We start from the raw sequence: 20,871 nt of genomic DNA, 5'->3' as shown, positions 1-20,871 counted from the left end.
TCACATTGAAGAAAAATCCTGCTTCTAGGAGAAAAGCTTTTGTAGTTCTTCTTTTCGAATAAACACTTAAATGTTTGGGGCAGCTCAGTATATGGAAATGCCAAAAATATGTTTATTGTGGCCAGCACAACATGGGGTTACCACATAGAATGATCGCCTGTGCCCTTATTAACCAAGGAAAGTCTTCTATTTCCCCCACTCTTCTTTATTGGTCTAACTTAATGCATTCGGGGTGTGGCACACTATAGTGTTTCTAATTTTCTCCTTTTCTTGACTTATTCTCCAAAGCATCAGAGGGCAGGATGGAAGAAAAGGGGTAGATCATTAAACAGAAATCCATCCTAAAACTAAGAAATTTCCTAAGAGTGAGAACAATTAATCTGTGGAACAGCTTGCCTTCAGAAATTATGGGTGCTCCATCAGTGGAGGTTTTCAAGAAGAGATTGGACAACCATGTGTTCAGAATGGTATAAGGTCTCCTGCTTGAGCATGGATTGGGACTAGAAGACCTTCAAGGTCCCTTCCCACCTTGTTATTTTATGTTCTATGTTCTAATTTATAATGGGCCATGCTGGCTAGAAATTAAGGGAATTATGATCTAATGGATGTGGAAAATTCCAAATGGTGAAGACCATTCCTTTCAAAGGACTTTCCTATTCATCTTTCTAGCCTAGACAGCACCTGTTGAACCCCAACCAAGAAGAAAATGGGTTACTCAAGTTCAGTCCGTATGAAAACAATCAGCTTGAAAAAGAAGGCTTAGAGGAGTTAAAGACATCTTTCTTTACTTAATTTCCTTACCTTGTTTGCAGTTAGTTTTTTTTTTTCCTAATCAGCAATGTTTTCCTCTTGTAGCAGCACTAGTCAGGGAGATAATTCTGGCAATTCCTTTAAAAGTTCATTGAATACATTCTATTGTTATTGGAGTTCACACAAATGTATTCACCCATAGAACAGTTAATGCCATTTTCCTTTTTTTCATAATAATGCATTTGAGTTAGAAATCCTCTGGATGTCTTGGGAACCATGCAAGTTGTGAATGTTAGCCAATACATCTGCAATTATAGATATCAGATGTTTGCCATAGTGGCAGAACAATAGGTTTCTGTCAAGCTGAGATATGACCTTTTTCTGGGTATGGAGATTTTCATTCATTGAAACACTTTTCACCTATCTACAGTATATATGATCAGCAACAGTCAGTTGTTAGGCAGAGTGATAGATGCTGCTTATCTTTCCCATCATACCTAAAAGATTATCGGCATTGTTAGTGTTGATCATATCACCAAAGCCAAAGTAGCTATGCTTCCTCTATTCAGGCTATGCAGGCGGTCCCTGACTTACAATCATTTGTTTAGTAACTATTGAAAGTTATAACAGCACTAAATAAAAGTGACTTATGACCATTTTCCCCACTTATAACCATTGTAGTATCCCCAAGGTCACATGTACAGAATTCAGGCTCGTGGCAACTGGCATGCATTTATGATAAATTTATGATACATGCGGACATGTAATAATAACCTTTTGTGAACTTCCCAGTCAGCTTCTGACAAACAAAGTCAATGGGGGAAAGCCAGATTCTCTTAACAACCACATGATCCTCCACTTAACAACTGCAGTGATTTGCTTAGCAACTGTGGCAAAAAAGAGTGTAAAATGGGACAATAATAATAATAATAATAATAATAATAATAATAATAATAATAATAATAATAATAATAGAACTGGGAAACGGAAGGATTATGAAAGCACTAGCAAAGGATGATGGTTACAAATACCTAGGCATATTGGAAGCAGATAACATCTTGAATGGAAAAGTCAAAGAGTCAACACAAAAGGAATACAAAGAGTCCGCAAAATACTAAAATCAAAGCTGAACGCTGGAAATATAATTGAAGCCATTAATACATGGGCAGTCTCAATGATACACTACCCAGCTGGAATTATCAACTGGCCGAATTGGAACACCTAGACTGGAAAACGTGTAAACTTTTGAACATGCACCATGCTCTATATCCACGAAGTGACATCGACAGATTGTATCTGCCAAGAAGAATAGGGGGCAGAGGACTACTGCAAATCCACCAAACTGTAGAAGAAGAAAAACGAAGTTTGAATGAATATGTGAATCAAAGTACAGAAAAATTGCTGCAGGCTGTGAAAATAGAGAGCATTATCAAAATAACAGAAACAAAGGCAGAATATTTATTTATTTTATTTATTTAATTTAATTTTTATACCGCCCTTCTCCCGAAGGACTCAGGGAGGAAAAATGGCTGGATGATAAATTAAAAAGATGGAAAACCAAAGCTTTGCATGGACAACGTTTGAAAAACATTGAAGGAAAATGTGATAACAACTTGACATGGGCATGGCTTAAGATGGGAACCATCAAGAAAAAAACGGAAGGCTTAATACTGGCTGCTCAAGAACAAGCACTACAAACCTAATGCCATGAAAGCAAAGATACAAAAATCTACTGACAATCCAAATTGCCGACTTTGCAACAACAAAGTTGAAACTGTTTCACATTTAATATGTGAGTGCAGCAAAATCATGCAAACTGATTACAAAGCTAGACATGACCGAGTTGCTAAAGTAATCCACTGGGCATTGTGTAAAAAATACGACTAGCCTGTGTCTGAAAAGTCGTGGGAACATAGGGTGGAAAAAGTTGTCGAGAATGAGAGGGTGAAGATCTTGTGGTACTTCCGAATACAGACAGATCGCCAAAACCTTCTTTTTCGAACAAGCTGGCCTGGTCTGATGGGTTGGGGTTGGGTTTTTATAAATAGTTCTAATTTTAATATGTATTAATTATTATGGGCATAATGGTTTAATTGCTTTTAATTTTTGTATTCGGTTTTTTACTATGTATTGCCCTGTTCACCGCCCTGAGTCCTTCAGGAGAAGGGCGGTATACAAATTAAATTATTAAATTAAATTAAATTAAATTTGGAACACAACATGCCAGATATCATAGTTGTAGAGAACCGAAGTGTACAGCTGATTGATATCGCTATACCAGGAGATGCCAGAGTCAAAGAAAAAGAACTGGAAAAAATTACGAAATACCACGACCTGGCCATCGAAACTGCACAACTATGGATGAAATGCGTAACAGTGATACCCATTGTCATCGGGGCACTGGGAACTATGTCCAAAAACTTTGCAAAATACATCAAGAAGTTGCAGCTTCCTGCAATAACTCCAGCAAAGCTACAAAAAACTGTGCTACTCGGAACATCTTACATTTTAAGGAGATATCTGGTTGATACTTAGGATGCTGGCAGCAGCCCGTGTCAACCATTAGTGCCAGTCAATTTGAGTGTTCAGTTGACTTAGTTTCATGTTTTATGAATAAAAGTTTTATAATAATAATAAAGTTAGAAGGGACCTTGGAAGTCATCCAGTCCAACCACCTGCTCAGGCAGGAAACCCTGTACCATTTCAGACTAATGCTGTCCAATCTCTTCTTAAAGACTTCCAGTGTTGGAGTATTCACCGCTTCTGGAGGCAGGTTGTTCCACTGATTAATTGTTCCGACTGTCAGGAAATTTCTCCTTAGTTCTAGATTGCTTCTCTCTTTGGTTAGTTTGCATCCATTACTTCTTGTCCTCCCTTCAGGCGCTTTGGAGAATAGCTCCCTCTTCTTTGTGGCAGCCCCTGAGATATTGGAACACTGCTATCATTGTCACCCCTTGTCCTTCTCTTCATTAAGCTAGACATACCCAATTCCAGCAACCGTTCCTTATATGTTTTAGCCTCCAGTCCCCTGATCATCTTTGTTGCTCTTCTCTGTACTCTTTCTAGAGCAGACATGTCAAACACAAGGCCCGGGGGCCAGATCCGGCCCACAAAGTGGTTTCATGCAGCCCGCGAAGCCATCCTGGAAACAGTGAGGGAACGGCCCCCACTACCTTGGCCCTGGCCCAGAGACCCTCCTTCTGCCAGAGACCCTCAGATCTGTCCCACTCCTGCCCAGGCCTCCATAAGCACCCTTGATGCGAACAATGTAGAGCTGGCCATGCCCACCCAGTAGGCCATACGCACTTTAGCCACGCCCACCCAGGCCACACCCACCCAGCCCCCTGAGGGCAACTGCAATGCTGATGAGGCCCTCAATGAAATTGAGTTTGACACCCCTGTTCTAGAGTCTCAACATCTTTTTTACATCATGGTGACCAAAACTGGATGCAGTATTAACAACTGCCTTGGTTCACAACAGAAATTTTGGATTGAATTGTAGCCGCAAATCGATTTCTACCTGTAGTTTGGTACAAGTGTGGTACAAATATCCATGTTTAGTGCTTCAGAAACCTATATACCGGTATGAATTACATCTTAACTAGCAAATCTGAAGGCCATGTACAAGTGGGTCAAAAAAGATTTCAAAATGGTGTCCAGAACACAACTGAAGCTGCTATCATGACTTTTTTTTTTGAGTTATCCTTACAACTCTATCTTTTATTTACTACAGTAGCAATAGCAATACTGAATTAAATTTCACAATTTTGCTAGATTGTTTTATGTGCCCTTTTAAAAGAATTGTACCTAATTAATGTTTAATCCCCTTCATGGATTACTGCCTTGTCATGGCGAAGGGGCTTGCGTAATTCAATGAAGCTATGAGCTATGCCGTGCAGGGCCACCCAAGACGGACAGGTCATAACTGCTTCTTTGAAGGAGGGTGTCTTCCCTGCCGCCTTGAAGGAGGCGGTGGTGAGGCCCCTTCTCAAGAAGCCTGCTTTGGACCCGGCTGTTTTAAACAACTATCGTCCAGTCTCCAACCTTCGCTTTCTGGCGAAGGTTGTTGAGAGTGTGGTGGCGCATCAGCTCCCTCTGTTCCTGGAGGAAACTGATTATCTGGACCCGTACCAATCGGGCTTCAGGCCCGGACACAGCACGGAGACGGCATTGGTCGCGCTGGTGAATGATCTCTGGAGGGCTAGGGACAGGGGTTGCTCCTCTGTCCTGGTCCTATTAGATCTCTCAGCGGCTTTCGATACCATCGACCATGGTATCCTGCTGCGGCGTCTCAGGGGGTTGGGAGTGGGAGGCACCGTTCTACGGTGGTTCTCCTCCTACCTCCAGGGCCGCTCGCAGTCGGTGTTGACAGGAGGGCAGAGATCCGCCCCGAGGTCTCTCATTTGTGGAGTTCCTCAGGGGTCGGTCCTCTCGCCTCTCCTGTTCAACATCTATATGAAGCCGCTGGGCGAGATCATTCGTGGTTTCGGGGTGGGGTATCACCAGTACGCTGATGATACCCAACTTTTTCTTTCCACCCCGAACCAACCCAGCGATGCCCTCTCCGTGATGTCCCGGTGCCTGGAGGCGGTTCAGGTCTGGATGGGGAGAAACAGGCTTCGTCTCAATCCCGCCAAGACTGAGTGGCTGTGCATATCGGCATCTCGGGTTAACCAACTTATTCCACCTCTAACGATGGGGGGTGAGGTGTTACCCCCCGTTGATAGGGCTCGCAACTTGGGCGTCCTCCTGGACTCACGGCTCAATTTTGAAGACCACATAGGAGCCGTGACCAGGGGGGCTTTTGCACAGGTTCGCCTGGTGCGCCAGTTGCGTCCCTATCTGGACCGAGACGCCCTACGCACAGTTACTCATGCGCTTGTTACCTCCCGTCTGGACTACTGTAACGCTCTCTACATGGGGCTGCCCTTGAAGACCACTCGGAGGCTTCAACTGGTGCAGAATGCGGCCGCGCGAGTTGTAATGGGGGTCTCCCGATACTCCCATGTAACACCTCTACTCCGTGAGCTGCATTGGCTTCCGGTTGCCCTCCGGGTGAAATTCAAGGTGCTGGTTATTACCTATAAAGCCCTACATGGCCTGGGTCCGGGCTATTTGAGGGAACACCTGCTGCCGGCATCAAACGCCCTTCGCCCAGTGCGCTCCCACAGGGAGGGTCTGCTCAGGGTGCCGCCGGTGAGAGATTGCCGGCGGGTGACACCCAGGGATAGGGCCTTCTCAGTGGGAGCGCCTGCCCTCTGGAACCAGCTGCCGGTGGAGCTGAGGACTGCCCCCGACCTCCGATCATTCCGCCGGGGCCTGAAGACCTGGCTCTTTGAGCTCTCGGGCCCAGGCTGAGGAGAAATTTTAATTGGGGTTTTAAGTATACAGGGTCAATTTAATATTTTTTTTTTTAATTTGGTTTTTTAACTTTTGTATGGTGGATTTTTTAATTTCCTGTAAACCGCCCTGAGTCCTCAGGGAATAGGGCGGTATATAAATGTGAATAAATAAATAAATAAATAAATAAATAGCAGAGAGTTCTGACAAAACGTGATCCACTGGAGAAGGAAATGGCAACCCACTCCAGTATCTTTGCCATGAAAACCCTATGGACAGTACCAAAAGGCAAAATGATATGACGCTGGAAGATGAGCCCCTCAGGTCGGAAGGCGTCCAATATGCTACTGAGGAAGAGCAGAGGGCTAGTACTAGTAGCGCCAGAAAGAATGAAGCGACTGGGCCAAAGCCGAAAGGACGCTCAGCTGTGGATATGTCTGGTGGTGGAAGGAAATTCCGATGCTGTAAAGATTTTTTCTCCATAGGAACCTGGAATGTAAGATCCATGAATCAAGGCAAGCTGGACGTGGTCAAACAAGAGATGACAAGACTGAACATCGACATCTTAGGTATCAGCGAACTAAAATGGACAGGAATGGGTGAATTTAATTCAGATGACCATCAGGTATACTACTGCGGGCAAGAATCCCTCAGAAGAAATGGAGTAGCCTTCATAGTCAATAAAAGAGTAGGAAAAGCAATAGTGGGATACAATCCCCAAAATGACAGAATGATCTCAGTTCGAATCCAAGGCAAACCATTCAATATCACAGTAGTCCAAGTCTATGCCCCAACCACCGGTGCTGAAGAGGATGAAATTGACCGGTTCTATGAAGCCCTACAGCACCTTATAGAACTAACACCAAAAAACGATGTCCTTATCATCATGGGGGATTGGAATGCTAAAGTAGGAAGCCAAAAGATAACCAGAATAACAGGCAAGTTTGGCCTTGGAGTACAAAATGAAGCAGGGCACAGGCTGATAGAATTTTGTCAAGAGAATACGATGGTCATAGCAAACACTCTTTTCCAACAACCCAAGAGACGGCTCTACACATGGACATCACCAGACGGTCAACACAGAAATCAGATTGACTATGTGCTCTGCAGCCAAAGATGGAGAAGCTCTATACAGTCAGTAAAAACAAGACCAGGAGCTGACTGTGGCTCAGACCATGAGCTTCTTGTTGCAAAGTTTAGGCTTAAACTGAAGAAAGTAGGGAAAAGCACTAGGCCACTCAGGTATGAATTAAATCATATCCCTGTTGAATATACAGTAGAGGTGACAAATAGATTTAAGGAATTAGATCTGATAGACAGAGTGCCTGAAGAACTATGGACAGAGGTTCGCAACATTGTACAAGAGGTAGCAACCAAAACCATCCCAAAGAAAAAGAAATGCAAGAAAGCAAAATGGCTGTCTGAGGAAGCTTTGCAAATAGCTGAGGAAAGGAGGGAAGCGAAAGGCAAGGGAGAAAAAGAAAGATACGCCCAATTGAATGCAGAATTCCAGAGAATAGCTAGAAGAGATAAGAATGCCTTCTTAAATGAACAGTGCAAAGAAATAGAAGAAAACAATAGAATAGGGAGGACCAGAGATCTTTTCAAAAAAATTGGAGAAATGAAAGGAACGTTCAATGCAAAAATGGGCATGATAAAGGACCAAAATGGCAGGGACCTAACAGAGGCAGAAGAGATTAAGAAGAGATGGCAAAATTACACAGAACTCTACAAGAATGAGTTTAACGTCCCTGATAATCACAATGAGGTGGTCACTGACCTCGAGCCAGACATCCTAGAATGTGAAGTGAAGTGGGCCTTAGAAAAGCTGAGCAACAACAAAGCTAGTGGAGGTGACAGTATTCCAGCTGAGCTATTCAAAATCTTAAAAGACGATGCAGTAAAAGTGCTACACTCAATTTGCCAGCAAATTTGGAAAACTCAAGAGTGGCCACAGGATTGGAAAAGATCAGTTTACATTCCAATTCCAAAGAAAGGCAGTGCCAAAGAATGTTCAAACTATCGCACCATTGCACTCATTTCTCATGCTAGTAAAGTTATGCTTAAAATCCTACAAGCTAGACTCCAGCAGTATGTGGATCGAGAACTACCAGAAGTACAGGCAGGATTTCGAAGAGGCAGAGGAACTAGAGATCAAATTGCCAACATACGCTGGATCATGGAGAAAGCTAGAGAGTTCTAGAAAAACATCTACTTCTGCTTCATTGACTATGCTAAAGCCTTTGATTGTGTGGATCATAACAAACTGTGGCAAGTCCTTAAAGAGATGGGAGTACCAGACCATCTTATTTGTCTCTTGAGAAACCTATATGCGGGCCAAGAAGCAACAGTGAGAACTGGACACGGAACCACTGATTGGTTCAAAATTGGGAAAGGAGTCCGGCAAGGCTGTATACTGTCGCCTTGCCTATTTAACTTATATGCAGAGCACATCATGAGAAAGGCAGGGCTAGATGAATCAAAAGTTGGAATTAAGATTGCCGGAAGAAATATCAACAACCTAAGATATGCAGATGATACCACTCTAATGGCAGAAAGTGAAGAGGAACTGAAGAGTCTCTTGTTGCGAGTGAAGAAGGAGAGTGCAAAAGTTGGGTTGAAACTAAACATTAAGAAAACCAAGATCATGGCATCCGGCCCTCTCAATTCCTGGCAAATAGATGGGGAAGAAATGGAGGTAGTGACAGATTTTATTTTCCTGGGCTCCAAGATCACTGCAGATGGGGACTGTAGTCAAGAAATTAAAAGACGCTTGCTCCTCGAGAGGAAAGCCATGGCAAATCTAGACAGCACACTAAAAAGCAGAGACATCACCCTGTCAACAAAAGTGCGTATAGTCAAGGCTATGGTCTTCCCAGTTGCAATGTATGGCAGTGAAAGTTGGACCATAAGAAAGGCTGAGCGCCAAAGAATTGAGGCCTTTGAACTCTGGTGCTGGAGAAGACTCCTGCGAGTCCCTTGGACTGCAAGGCGATCAAACCGGTCAGTCCTAGAGGAGATCAACCCTGACTGCTCTTTAGAAGGCCAGATCCTGAAGCTAAAACTCAAATACTTTGGCCACCTAATGAGAAGGAAGGACTCACTGGAGAAGAGCCTAATGCTGGGAAAGATTGAGGGCAAGAGAAGAAGGGGACGACAGAGAATGAGGTGGCTGGATGGAGTTATTGAAGCAGTAGGCGTGAGCTTAAATGGACTCCAGAAGATGGTAGAGGACAGGAAAGCCTGGAGGAACGTTGTCCATAGGGTCGCGATGGGTCGGACACGACTTCGCAACTAACAACAACAATGTTTAATACTGAATTTCTGTATGAAACATAGGGTTTCTTTAGGAAAGGGAAAATATAAACTTAAAAAAGACATGGCAATAGTCAAATTATCCTAATATTATTTACAACCATAAAAGATATATTATATAGGATACAACCCCCATTTACATGTATGCATACACACATACACAAACACAGAGTGTAAGCATATACACTTTTTTGCCAAATATTTTTATAACCATCACTTTTTTTTTCAATTGTGTAGACCACACATATGTCTTCTACTGGAAATTAGCTCCATATGTGCAGACTTTTCAATTTAGCAAATGAAAACATTTAAAGACAAGAAGGCTGCATTTCACAGATGAATTAGGATACAGTATTAAAATAAATGGCAAACTTACTTCATTTAGCTGTGATTAATCAATTTTATCCAGATAAAATTTTTCCCCTTTATCCCATTTGTCTTATGGAGAATTATTAATACCATATGGCATTCCAGAAATGCACGTTTTGCCCCATTTAATGACCTTTCTTGCCACAGTTGTTAAGTGAATCACTGCAGTTATTAAGTTAGTAACACAGTTGTTAAGTGAATCTGACTTCCCTATTGACTTAGCTTGTCAGAAGATCGCAAAAGGTGATCACATGACTCTAGGACACTGCAACCATCATAAACCTAAGTCAGTTGCCAAGTGTCAGAATTTTGATCACATGACCATGGAGATCCTGCAAAAGTCATATGTGTGGAAAACAGTCACAAATTACTTTTTTCAGTGCCATTGTAACTTCAAACATTCACTAAACAAATCATGGACTACCTGTGCTGAGCTATTCTCATAGCATAACTGATCGCATCATCCCTGACTTGCTTTAAGGAATAGAAAAACAGAAGGCATTTTACCTCATCACTGCAAACACCAGAAAGGAAGCTGGGAAAGTGTCACTTCTTTTGTTTTGCCCTGGAGCAAAAAAAATAGTTGTGGTGACCTAGCTGCTGTCAATGTAAACTCAATTCTACTTAGGATGTCACTTCCACACCCCAGGTGCCCAAAGGTAGAGGGCATAAAAAGAACATAAGAGTTGGAGTGACTCCATACATCTTCATCTATGTTTCTGCAGCTGGGCAAGAGACTTAATCCCCATCAATCCGCTCTTGCCTGTCTGCATATTGTGTTTTCCCGGAAATAAGACCTGGTCATTATTTTATTTTATTTTTTTGGCCTCCAAAAGAGGCACCAGGTCTTATTTTCAGGGGATATCTTTTCCACTTACCATGTGGCAGTGGCACCGACAGCCCTGCCCAGTTGGCCTACTCATTCTGCAGCTGAGAATGGAGCTCTGGCCTGCATTTCACAGTCAGAGGCCTTTCTGGAAGGCCTCTGCAGCAGAGAACCAAGCTCGCCCTGGCTTGATTTTCAGGCATGTGCCTCACCCCAAAACTATTTTTGGTGTAGGGCTTATATTAGGCCCACCCCCCAAAAAATCAACCTAGGGCTTATTTTGGGGGTAGGTCTTACTTTTGGGGAAACATGGTAGCTCTTTGTTTCTGATCAGGGTACAATGAGTAATCAGCTCCTCTTAACCCCCATCCCCACCCCATTAATTTTACTTGTTTATATGCTAACTCCCCATACCACTAATTAAAGAAGTGATGTCAAAATGCTTTGGAATATACTTGTATGACACAGGAATCAAGTACGTTATCCAAACACAGCCAATGTAATTATTTATAGTTTAGTGAGTTGTGTGAACATAAAAAAATGGATTCATTGAATAAAACATGATAAGTAACAAACTATAGTATAGCAACGAGAAGACATGCCATGCAAATGGCCTTCTGAAATGTCATTCAAATTTCCTACAGTATTTCGTTGTTTCAATGGTTCTACTCTACCTGCTTATCTCTGGTCCATTTTCTTTTTCCTTTTTTCACTTTCTTCTTGCAATGTCACTACATTGTCAATATTAATTTACAGTTATTAATCTTTGGATAATAAAATACATATATTATCTTAGCATAGATTCAGTAAGTCTTGATACTGAGTTTTTAGGAGTTATCATAACTTGTCAGCCTTCTGGTTTTATGCATGGTTTCGATACATAGTGATTGCATAGCGGGAAAACAGAAATTCTAGCTGAAAGGGAAAACAATTATCTCCTAAGCATTAGAAATCCCTACTTAGAATGAAATTATTCCAACCCAGTTGGAGTTGAAATGAGACTGCTTGTAGATCTTGCCTTGTGTTGTACTGTCACAAAGTTCTATTGTTCCAAACTGCTAGTTGCCAAGTGTGTCAGATGAAGGAATGTAAAATAGTATGAAATTGTGTTACATTATAAAATAAAGGGGGGGCGCTAAATAAACTGGTAAATGTTTTTGGTCATAGCAGATGTTTACAGCTGCATATAGCACATCTCTTTTTTAAAGTTTAATTTTGGTTTCAAATGCAATTTTATTTTTCTGTTTAATAAATGGGGGGGGGGGAATCACACAACCAAAATGAACAAAATTTCTTCCCAAACAAGTATGTGGACAAAATCTTTGAAAATGCCTCCGCTATTAATTACATATTTTAAAACATAGATTTAAAATAATATTCTAATATGGAAATATTTTCTTCATTAGGATGTAGCAGCAGGGGGTCAAAACATTTGAGGAGGAAAGCAATTTGAAACTCAGAAGTAATTTCTCAACAGCACATGTGACTTTAGCTCATCCTTGCCATTTTAATTTAACCTCTAAATCAAGAATAAGTAGGCAACTCTTTCTGGAGATCAGAAATGGATAATTTCACCCACTATTAATTAATTAATCACATTCAAACCAGTCTTGGAGTGTTTTTTTTTCTGTACGTTTCTCTGAAGTGTAGGAAGATGATGATCATGAAGATGATGATGGTCATCATTGTCATCAAATTCACTTGCGATGGGATGCCATCTAGCTTTGTGAGAGGTTTTGGTGTCCCATTGATGTTGAGAGCTATTCTGGAATCAGTCACACTATGTAGACCAAACCAAGAAGACTCAAACTTATTAATACTGGCTATAGTAACAGAATCTTGCAAATGTGATTGTTTTTCACTGGTCAACCAGGACTGCATGTGATGCAATGGCTGTCGGACATCAGGTCATAAATGGGCTACAGGACATGATTTCCTCTGCTAATCAATTAGGGCAAGGAACTGCAAAGCATCTGAAAGACAAACAAAAATGGAAATCTTAGTCTAGTGTTCAAAACAAGATGAAACAATCCTGTTTTGAATAATCCTTCTTTGAATCCAACCTCTCAGCAAGGGGATTTGAAAAAATGGATGTACTAAATTTGGAATGGAACCCCCCCCCCCCCAGATTCATCCATTTTTGAAGAGTGGACTGATAAACTATGAGTTCAACAACTCTTAGCAGAAGCTGAATTAGAAGCATTGGAATGTGAATCAAAAGGGCAATTGGAAAAATACTTTGGAAGTGGAACAGAAAAATACAACCACTCCAAGACTGATGTGATGAAATGTAGTCTAGATTCCCAGGAGGAAAGGAGTGCATTCCAAAACAGCAAGAGATAATTCAGTTCAGAGAGTTTGTGTGAGACAAAAAGGCTGAAGACAGCTCCTTCCTAATAGTTCCCAGAATATACAGTATGCTTTATTGGCGGTGATAAGTTTGCTTTAGTCTGATAAGATTCTATCTATGGCTGAGGAGCAAAACTTTGGAAGTACTATTAGAAGAGAATATATGTAGTTCAGGGTTGAATTGTGGAGTTCTTGGTGCTGAGCTTGGTTGTTTGCTTGCATACATTTTGTTACTAGAGTGATTAACATCTTCAGTGTACCTTCAGTATCCTTAGTGAAGGCCTGGTAATGAAGCAACTGTAAGCAGACAACCAAGCTCAGAGAGCAGCAAGGATTTCAGTTTGGAAATAGTTCACAGTGTCAATCACAGGTGGGGCACTAGATACAATACTGCAAGGATTTACGGAGAAATTGGATTGTTTAAATTTGGCATAACTCATGATTGCCCAGCTATAAACAGGAGCACAGTTGGGCACCTCATATATAATTAGACACTAACTTCCCAAGCCCTTGGGCAGAGTTTGAACCATGAAGAAGAAGTCATCAGCTATGATGCATGATTAGTGGAACTGGAATTAAATACAACCTTGAGATGTCAACTTTTTGTCAGCATGATGATAAAAGAGAATGTGAATTATGTTGTATATTTAGCTATTGTCTATTGATTAGATTATTTTCCGCCTCCACCTCGATCTCTTAAATCAAATTTGGCAACTGTTCCAAGCAAGTCTAGCCCCCATCCTATCAATCTTTTGTCAATCATTCACAAAGAGCCATGAACAAGAGCTAGTGAACAAGCAGGAACATCACAGAAAATGACAACAGAGAGCGTTTTGAATATTAACTGGATATGCAAATGAGCCAGGCCATATGCTGCAAGAAAAAAGAGATGCCCCTAGGGTCACACAACAGTTGTTCTTCCATTGTACCTACTTTCAGATTCTTTGTAATAAAACGTGAGCTGAATTTTTAAGTCAGTATTAATTAAAAATTGATTCATGACATTTTTTTTTCTTAGATGGAAGGTTTGCAAAGCATAGGAGCCCTGCATGTCCCATGAGTCCAGAAAATCTTTAGGTTGGCATCCTAATTGTACCTATGAATGAGGTGATGTAGGATCTTCGTAAAGCAGGATTGCACCCTCATGAAGTTGATAGCCTGTGAATCTATTGATCTGTCACTCACCTTATTCTCTTTCCATTTGCCATCATAGAAACAACTGGTCCCCAGTGAGGATTTCTATGTTTTTTTTTCTTACCTGGGAGAACCTGAAAGTGGTTGACTCCTTGGAGTTTTGTGGGGATGAAGATAATAGCTATCTAGTTGGTTGGTAGTGAGGAAAGAGGCAAAGAAATAGAAATACCTCTGCTCTAGAGGAAAAAGTTTGCAGGAAAACCTCAGTGTAGGGGTTCCTTGTGCCAAGGTAAAAATTCCATTATTTTAGAGGCAGTATTTACAGATAGGACAGCCATCTGAAGCTCACCAACGTTTAACAATGTCTTTTCTGAGGTATTTGTTTTAAACATTATTTTTCCAGACAGGGTCTCAAACTAAACTCCCTAGTTGGGAAATCTGATTCAATCCCAGTATATTTTGTTGTGACTTCAATTGATCTGCAATTCCCTAATGTATAGTTCATCACACTACCTAAATGTCTCCACCTATTAGTATCTAATTTGTTTAAATCTCCCTGCTTTTATTTATAATTTTTTAAATAATGTTATATGGATGAAGATCCTAGAGTCTAGATGAAGCAGTTAACTATGTAAATATTTTTCTGATTTTCACTGTTATAAATGAAAACTAGTTGTAAGCTGCCTAGAGTTCTTTGAGTAGTGGCTTACAAATAATTGTAATAAATAAATAAATTGCTCCCTGTTCAGGTGAGAAAAGGAAGTACTGTAAGGACACTGCCGTAAGGATGACAAGGTGGAAATGATCACTCTCAGTCTCAAACTTAAGCTTTGAACTTCAAAACTAAAAAGCAAGTGCCAGTAAAACTGAATCAGGAAGGAATTTCAGATTCAAAAGAACTGTTGCTTGGATAGAAAAAGTTGTAAATGTCTACACAAGATTATACCGTGGTTATTCTTTATTTTTTGTGCTGCTTATATAGTGATCTTCTATTTCTCTTTGTAACAATTGTGATCAAAGATCATTGTATTTGCACATTTAAGTTGGTTATACTTTGGGCTCTTTATACAGTGGATTCCCCACCACTACCTTAGATATGCTCCAAGGATATATTTCTATCCAGCAGATTTTTATGGAAGATTCCTTTAGGATGCTGGCTGCAATTTTATGAGCATTATGTTTCTTAAAAGTAGTCCTCAACTTACAACAGTTCATTTAGTGACCATTCAACATTTCAATGGCACTGAAAAAAGTGACCATGACAATTTTCACACAACCATTGCAGCGTCCCAGGGTCATGTGATCACCTTTTGCAACTTTCTGACAAGCAAAGTCAATGGGGAAAACAGATGCACTTAAAACCATGACACTAACTTAACTGTAATGATTCACTTAACAACTGGGGCAAGAAAAGTCATAAAATGGAGCAAATTCATGAAATAAATATTTCACTTAGCAACAAAAATGTTGGGCTCAATTGTGGTCATAAGTTGATAGCTACCTGTATTTCAAAATCTTATTTTTGCATGTGACTGTCCAAAGTTAAAATGATAACACACACACACACACACACACACACGTATGTATATGTATAATAGAATATATTTTATATCCTGTATTATTGATCTAACTCCCCAAAGGAAAGAGGGACAGGGAAGCTAATTTCCTTAGATGTATGCCTTTAAGCTACAAAGGTCAAGAAGCACTTGTAACATTTCTGTTTTAGCATTTTTTTTTCATTTTTTGATTACAAGTCAGGTCTTAGGCTGTGGAGATTTCTTGCAACAGGTTTAAGGCGGGGGGGGGGGAGAGATGTCAGATAAAGGTACCCCCAAAACAGATTAAGTGGTGGCAATAAAAACTATCAAGCAGTATTTTTCAAACTTGGAAACCCAAGATGTGTGGACTTCAACTCTCAGAATTTTGGCTTCAGTTCTTAAAAGTTGCTGAGGCTGAGAAACACCAAACTACACTGAAGACAAAAGATGGTGTTAAGGTGAAAAAAGAATCAAAAGATCTTTAGGAATGAAAGATTGAAATATCTCACTTTTTATTCATCTCATCTTCACAACTGGCACCAGAAATCTGGGTCAACTAATGGGCTATCTTTAGATAAATTTATCTCAAGAGGTATAGTAGCTCACTCTTCCATAAGGATTAGTAGCATATTGTGACTCTAACTTGATTTTGTCTCTCTGGGAGAACTTTTCCAGGAGTAGTTTACTTATTTAGAAAAAAAAGACTTCAAAGCATGGGTTCTTACCTTTGGGGGAGACTGGTCCCCTTTCACAATCTAAGGAAACCCATGCACATCTTCTCAGAAAAAAATATTTAAATGCACAAAATGCATAAATTGTGTAACAAAAGAAACTGATTATGCTCAAATACAATAATCAAAATATTACTGGCATGTAATATTTGAACTAAAAAATTGTATTGACCATTATCACTTACATGGTTTTGGAGAAAAGGGTACTGCAAACAATAAAATGTATTCTGTTCTCACTTTTTAAGGATATAATTTTTTGTTGTTGTTAGCTGCAAAGTCGTGTCCGACCCATCGCAACCCTATGGACAACATTCCTCCAGGCCTTCCTGTCCTCTACCATCTTCTGGAATCCATTTAAGCTCACGCCTATTGCTTCAGTGACTCCATCCAGCCACCTCATTCTCTGTCGTCCCCTTCTCTTGCCCTCAACCTTTCCCAGCATTAGGCTCTTCTCCAGTGAGTCCTTCCTTCTCATTAAGTGGCCAAAGTAAATCCTATTTTTGCAGGCTGGAGGCCATAAATTACTTTGCTGCCTACATTATTATTGAATAAAAATATAGATTAAAGCTAAATTTCAGTTAAAAGTTAGTGAAAATAAAGTTGTAATTTTATATACTATCCAAGTTCACGGAGACCCTGAAAATTATCCACAAACCCTCAGGTTAAAGACCCCTGCACTAGTGAAAGTATAAAAAGCTGCAGAAATCATTTCCATGACCCAGTGCAGGAAATCTCCCAATATACCCTTTGTTTTTATCTAGAAATCTGGCTTTATTAATTTTAGAAGGGAATTTTTCATTAAAACTTCCTCAAGACTGCAGAGTTCTATAATTTTGAGTTTGAGGACAGCAGGCCCAACAGTTTCTGTGTTTGGGATTTTAGGCAGAAAGATTCAAAGTATCTCCCTTTTTGTTTTCCTAGAGTTGGGCTGAAGGGATATGTTCTGGGTAAGAGGATTAAGACCTTTTCAACTAGACAGACCAGGAATCATAGCTACTATTTCCTAGGGAACTCTTGCAAAAAGAGATAGGCCAGAAGGGATTGGATTTGGATTTGGATTTATTAAATTTATATGCCGCCCTTCTCCCTAAGGACTCAGGGCGGCTCACAACAATAAAAATTAAGAGACATAAAATACAAAAAATATAAGAAATACGGGACAATTTAACACAATAAAAACCAAATTAAAAAGCATGGTCAGTCCAGGCCCGCTTGTTGGAACAACCATGTCTTCAGATCACGGCGGAAGGATCAAAGGTCCACAGCTCCGGAGGCAGTTCATTCCAGAGGGTCAGCACGCCCACAGAGAAGGCTCTCCCCCTGGGGGTCGTCAGCTGGCATTGCCTGGCCGACGGAACCCTGAGGAGGCCGACTCTGTGGGAGCAAACTGGGCGATGGGAGGTTGACATTGGCAGCAGGTGGTCTCGCAATTACCCCGGGCCTAAGCCATGTAGGGCTTTAAAGGTAATTACCAGCACCTTGAATCGCACTCGGGCAACCGGAAGCCAATGCAGCTCACGCAGGAGGTGTGTAACATGGGAGTATCGAGTTACTCCCATAAGCACCCGCGCGGCCGCATTTTGCACCAGCTGAAGCCTCCGGGTGCACTTCAAGGGCAGCCCCATATAGAGAGCATTGCAGTAATCCAGGCAAGAAGTGACAACGGTGTGGGTGACCGTGCATAGGGCATCTCGGTCCAAAAAGGGGTGCAACTGGTGCACCAGGCGAACCTGTGCAAAGGCCCCCCTGGTCATGGCGAATAGATGATCTTCCAGGTTAAGCTGTGAATCCAGGAGGACACCCAAGTTGCGGGCCCTTTCTGAGGGGGCAATAGCTCTCCCCCCATCAAAAGAGATGGAACATGTTGGACAATGCAAGATGCCGGTATCCACAGCCACTCGGTCTTGGAGCGGTTCAGCCTGAGCCTGTTCCTTCCCATCCAGACCTGCACCACCTCCAGGCACCGGGACATCACGTCAAGGGCATCACTGGGTTGGCTCAGGGTGGAGATAAACAACTGGGTATCATCATATTGGTGATACCTCACCCCAAAGCCACGGATGATCTCACCCAGCGGCTTCATATATATGTTATACAGAAGGGATTTATGTTGTAACTTTTTCCATTTTATCGTACTGTACATATAAAAAGAAATATTATTGGTGATACAGGTTAATGTATCTTGCAGGAACAGACTGGGATTTTTGAGAAATTTTTTAAACATCAGAGAACTGTACTCACCTGGAACTGAAGGCAGCTGGAAAGAAAAAATCTACTCCCTTTTGGAGGATTTATGCCCAATTTGCCAAGAAAAAAAAGGCAGAAGAAAGGAAAATTGACAAGAGTATCTCAGTACTAACAATTTCCCCCATTCTAATATACTGTAGATATTTTAGCTGTTATTCATTCCCTGCAAGACAGTAAGAATTGTAGTTAAAAGCATTTTTAAATGAAAGTTTAGATTTCTGTGTTTTGGAAAACTGTGCTAAAATAGCACGAAGTTATCACTAAACAATTGTTCTAGAAGTTATATACTTTTATTAATAATCTTGTCATTCTTGGTAAACAACCCAATTTGATCTGATGAAATTTCCTTATCAACATCACAGGTTTCAAGAGAACACCAAGATGGTTAGTTTCATGCAATCCTTTCAAACAGAAATTCCTAGATGAGCTTTCCCTCTCTAAGAGATAAGTCAGCCAGACACAAAATGAAAATTTCTGAGAACAGAAAGTAACTTTTTCTCTTTCCCAGCACATGATAATCTTCAAGATCTGAAATTCCTGAGATGAAAAAAAAATCTTGCTTTACAAACAAGATATTTCATTCTTCTTTTAAAAAAGAAGGTAAAGGTAAAGGTTCCCCCGCACATGTGTGCTAGTTGTTTCCGACTCTAGGGGCCAGTGCTCATCTCCGTTTCAAAGCCGAAGAGCCAGCGCTTGTCCGAGGACGACTCCATGGTCATGTGGCCGGCATGACTAGACACCAAAGGCGCACGGAACACTGTTACCTTCCCACCGTAGTGGTCCCTATTTTTCTACTTGCATTTTTACGTGCTTTCGAACTGCTAGGTTGGCAGAAGCTGGGACGAGTAACTCACTCTGTTATGCGGCACTCGGGATTTGACCTGCCAAACTGCTGACCATCTGATCGACAAGCTCAGCGTCCTAACCCACTGAGCCATTGCGTCCTTGTTTAAAAAAAAGAAACTTCCCTTCTAAAGCAAGTTTTTCCCTTGGATGTAAGTAGTGAAAACTGCAACAAAATATTGCAGTTTGTGGAATGCTCTTCAGAGTGCCAAGTAGAAAGGTACTCAGAGAATGGATTCATTGTTAATGACTATGTTTGCACAACCAATTAATCAACTGTATTTAACCAAGTGTTGTTGTTAACCTAACGAGGCCACAGAAAGATCAAATTCATTATGGTCTACAGAAGAGGCCCTTTTGAATTTAACCCCATTGTCAAAGACTAATTTTTCTGTCATACAAAAGAGGACCATTTCCTGTGCTGTTTCCAGTAAGCATTTCCTTTGGAGACACATTTAGCAAATCTCATTAATCTTTCATTAGATGATTTTAGTACTTAACTTTAATCGTATTTTGTTCATATATTAACTTCTGTTGACTGTTTTCAGTATACACCAGAAGATAATCCTTAAATCTTTCTAATAAAAGAAATTATATAAGCCTTGCAAAATTGACCAAGAGTAATGTCCTGAACTTGCTGTTAGCCAGATTTGACAGCTGATACACATTTTAGCATTTAAACCTGTTCAAGCTAATACTTGTGTTTTTCCAAAATGAATCTGTGATCCTTCAAATTATGCCCCTATTACAAACTAAATCAAAAGACAATCGTCAAAACAGGAAGCATCATTAATTAAAAAACATGAGAATCCACCAAAAAAGATGTATACAGTGTGGTGCAGATTTGGCTGGTAGAATATACTTTTCTTATCAGAAACAGTATTCTTTTCTCAAACATTAGATTTTAAAACAAATGTTTTTCTGTTTATTTGAACAGCATTTGTCCAAAGGACAGTCTATCCAGATATGGTTTCCCACTGTTCCCAGAATTAGATGCAACGGTCTTTGACAACAGCCAGAATCTAAAAAAATTGATAGAATAACTCTTCAGGTTCTAAATTATTGTCACAATACACAGAACAAGCAGGCATTAGAAATGAAATGTTAATTATTTCTGTCTCCCACCTCATGTAAGTAAAATTATCAGTATTGGAAAACGTTCTAAGCTGTCCTATGGACTCTTGAATCTATTATTGAATTTTACTTCCACTTTAAACCTAAAGTTGATAAAAGAAACATAAAGCATGGCCAAAAGTCCAGGAATGCAGCTTCGACTTTTCTATTAAAGCCAGATGTACTAAGCTGTGGTAGAAGACACAATAGTGTTCTCAAATCTATTTTGCAAAAACTTCACAATTGAAAAAAAGCACATTCACAAAAAAAGTTAATGAGTGATGGTCCTCCTCTGCCAGTTACACTCCAGTACAGA

General features: G+C 40.6%; 1 long non-coding RNA gene across 2 annotated transcripts; it reads right to left on the bottom strand.

The window, feature by feature from the left end:
- Positions 1-11,098: 11,098 nt before the first annotated feature.
- Positions 11,099-20,842, bottom strand: LOC308667466. Of its 2 annotated transcripts, XR_014026286.1 has the most exons (3): positions 20,568-20,842; positions 18,594-18,762; positions 11,099-12,573 (listed from the first exon to the last, which is right to left on the bottom strand). It is a non-coding gene; the product is annotated as an uncharacterized lncRNA (long non-coding RNA). The 2 variants fall into 2 exon arrangements; XR_014026287.1 differs by lacking the exon at positions 20,568-20,842 and having other exon boundaries at positions 18,594-19,474.
- Positions 20,843-20,871: the final 29 nt, after the last annotated feature.

This window comes from Vipera berus (genome assembly GCF_964194415.1).
Source record: "Vipera berus genome assembly, chromosome: 4".
NCBI classification, from domain to species: domain Eukaryota; kingdom Metazoa; phylum Chordata; class Lepidosauria; order Squamata; family Viperidae; genus Vipera; species Vipera berus.
The sequence above is the reverse complement of the archived record's forward strand: the minus strand, read 5'-3'. Positions and strand labels throughout refer to the sequence as shown.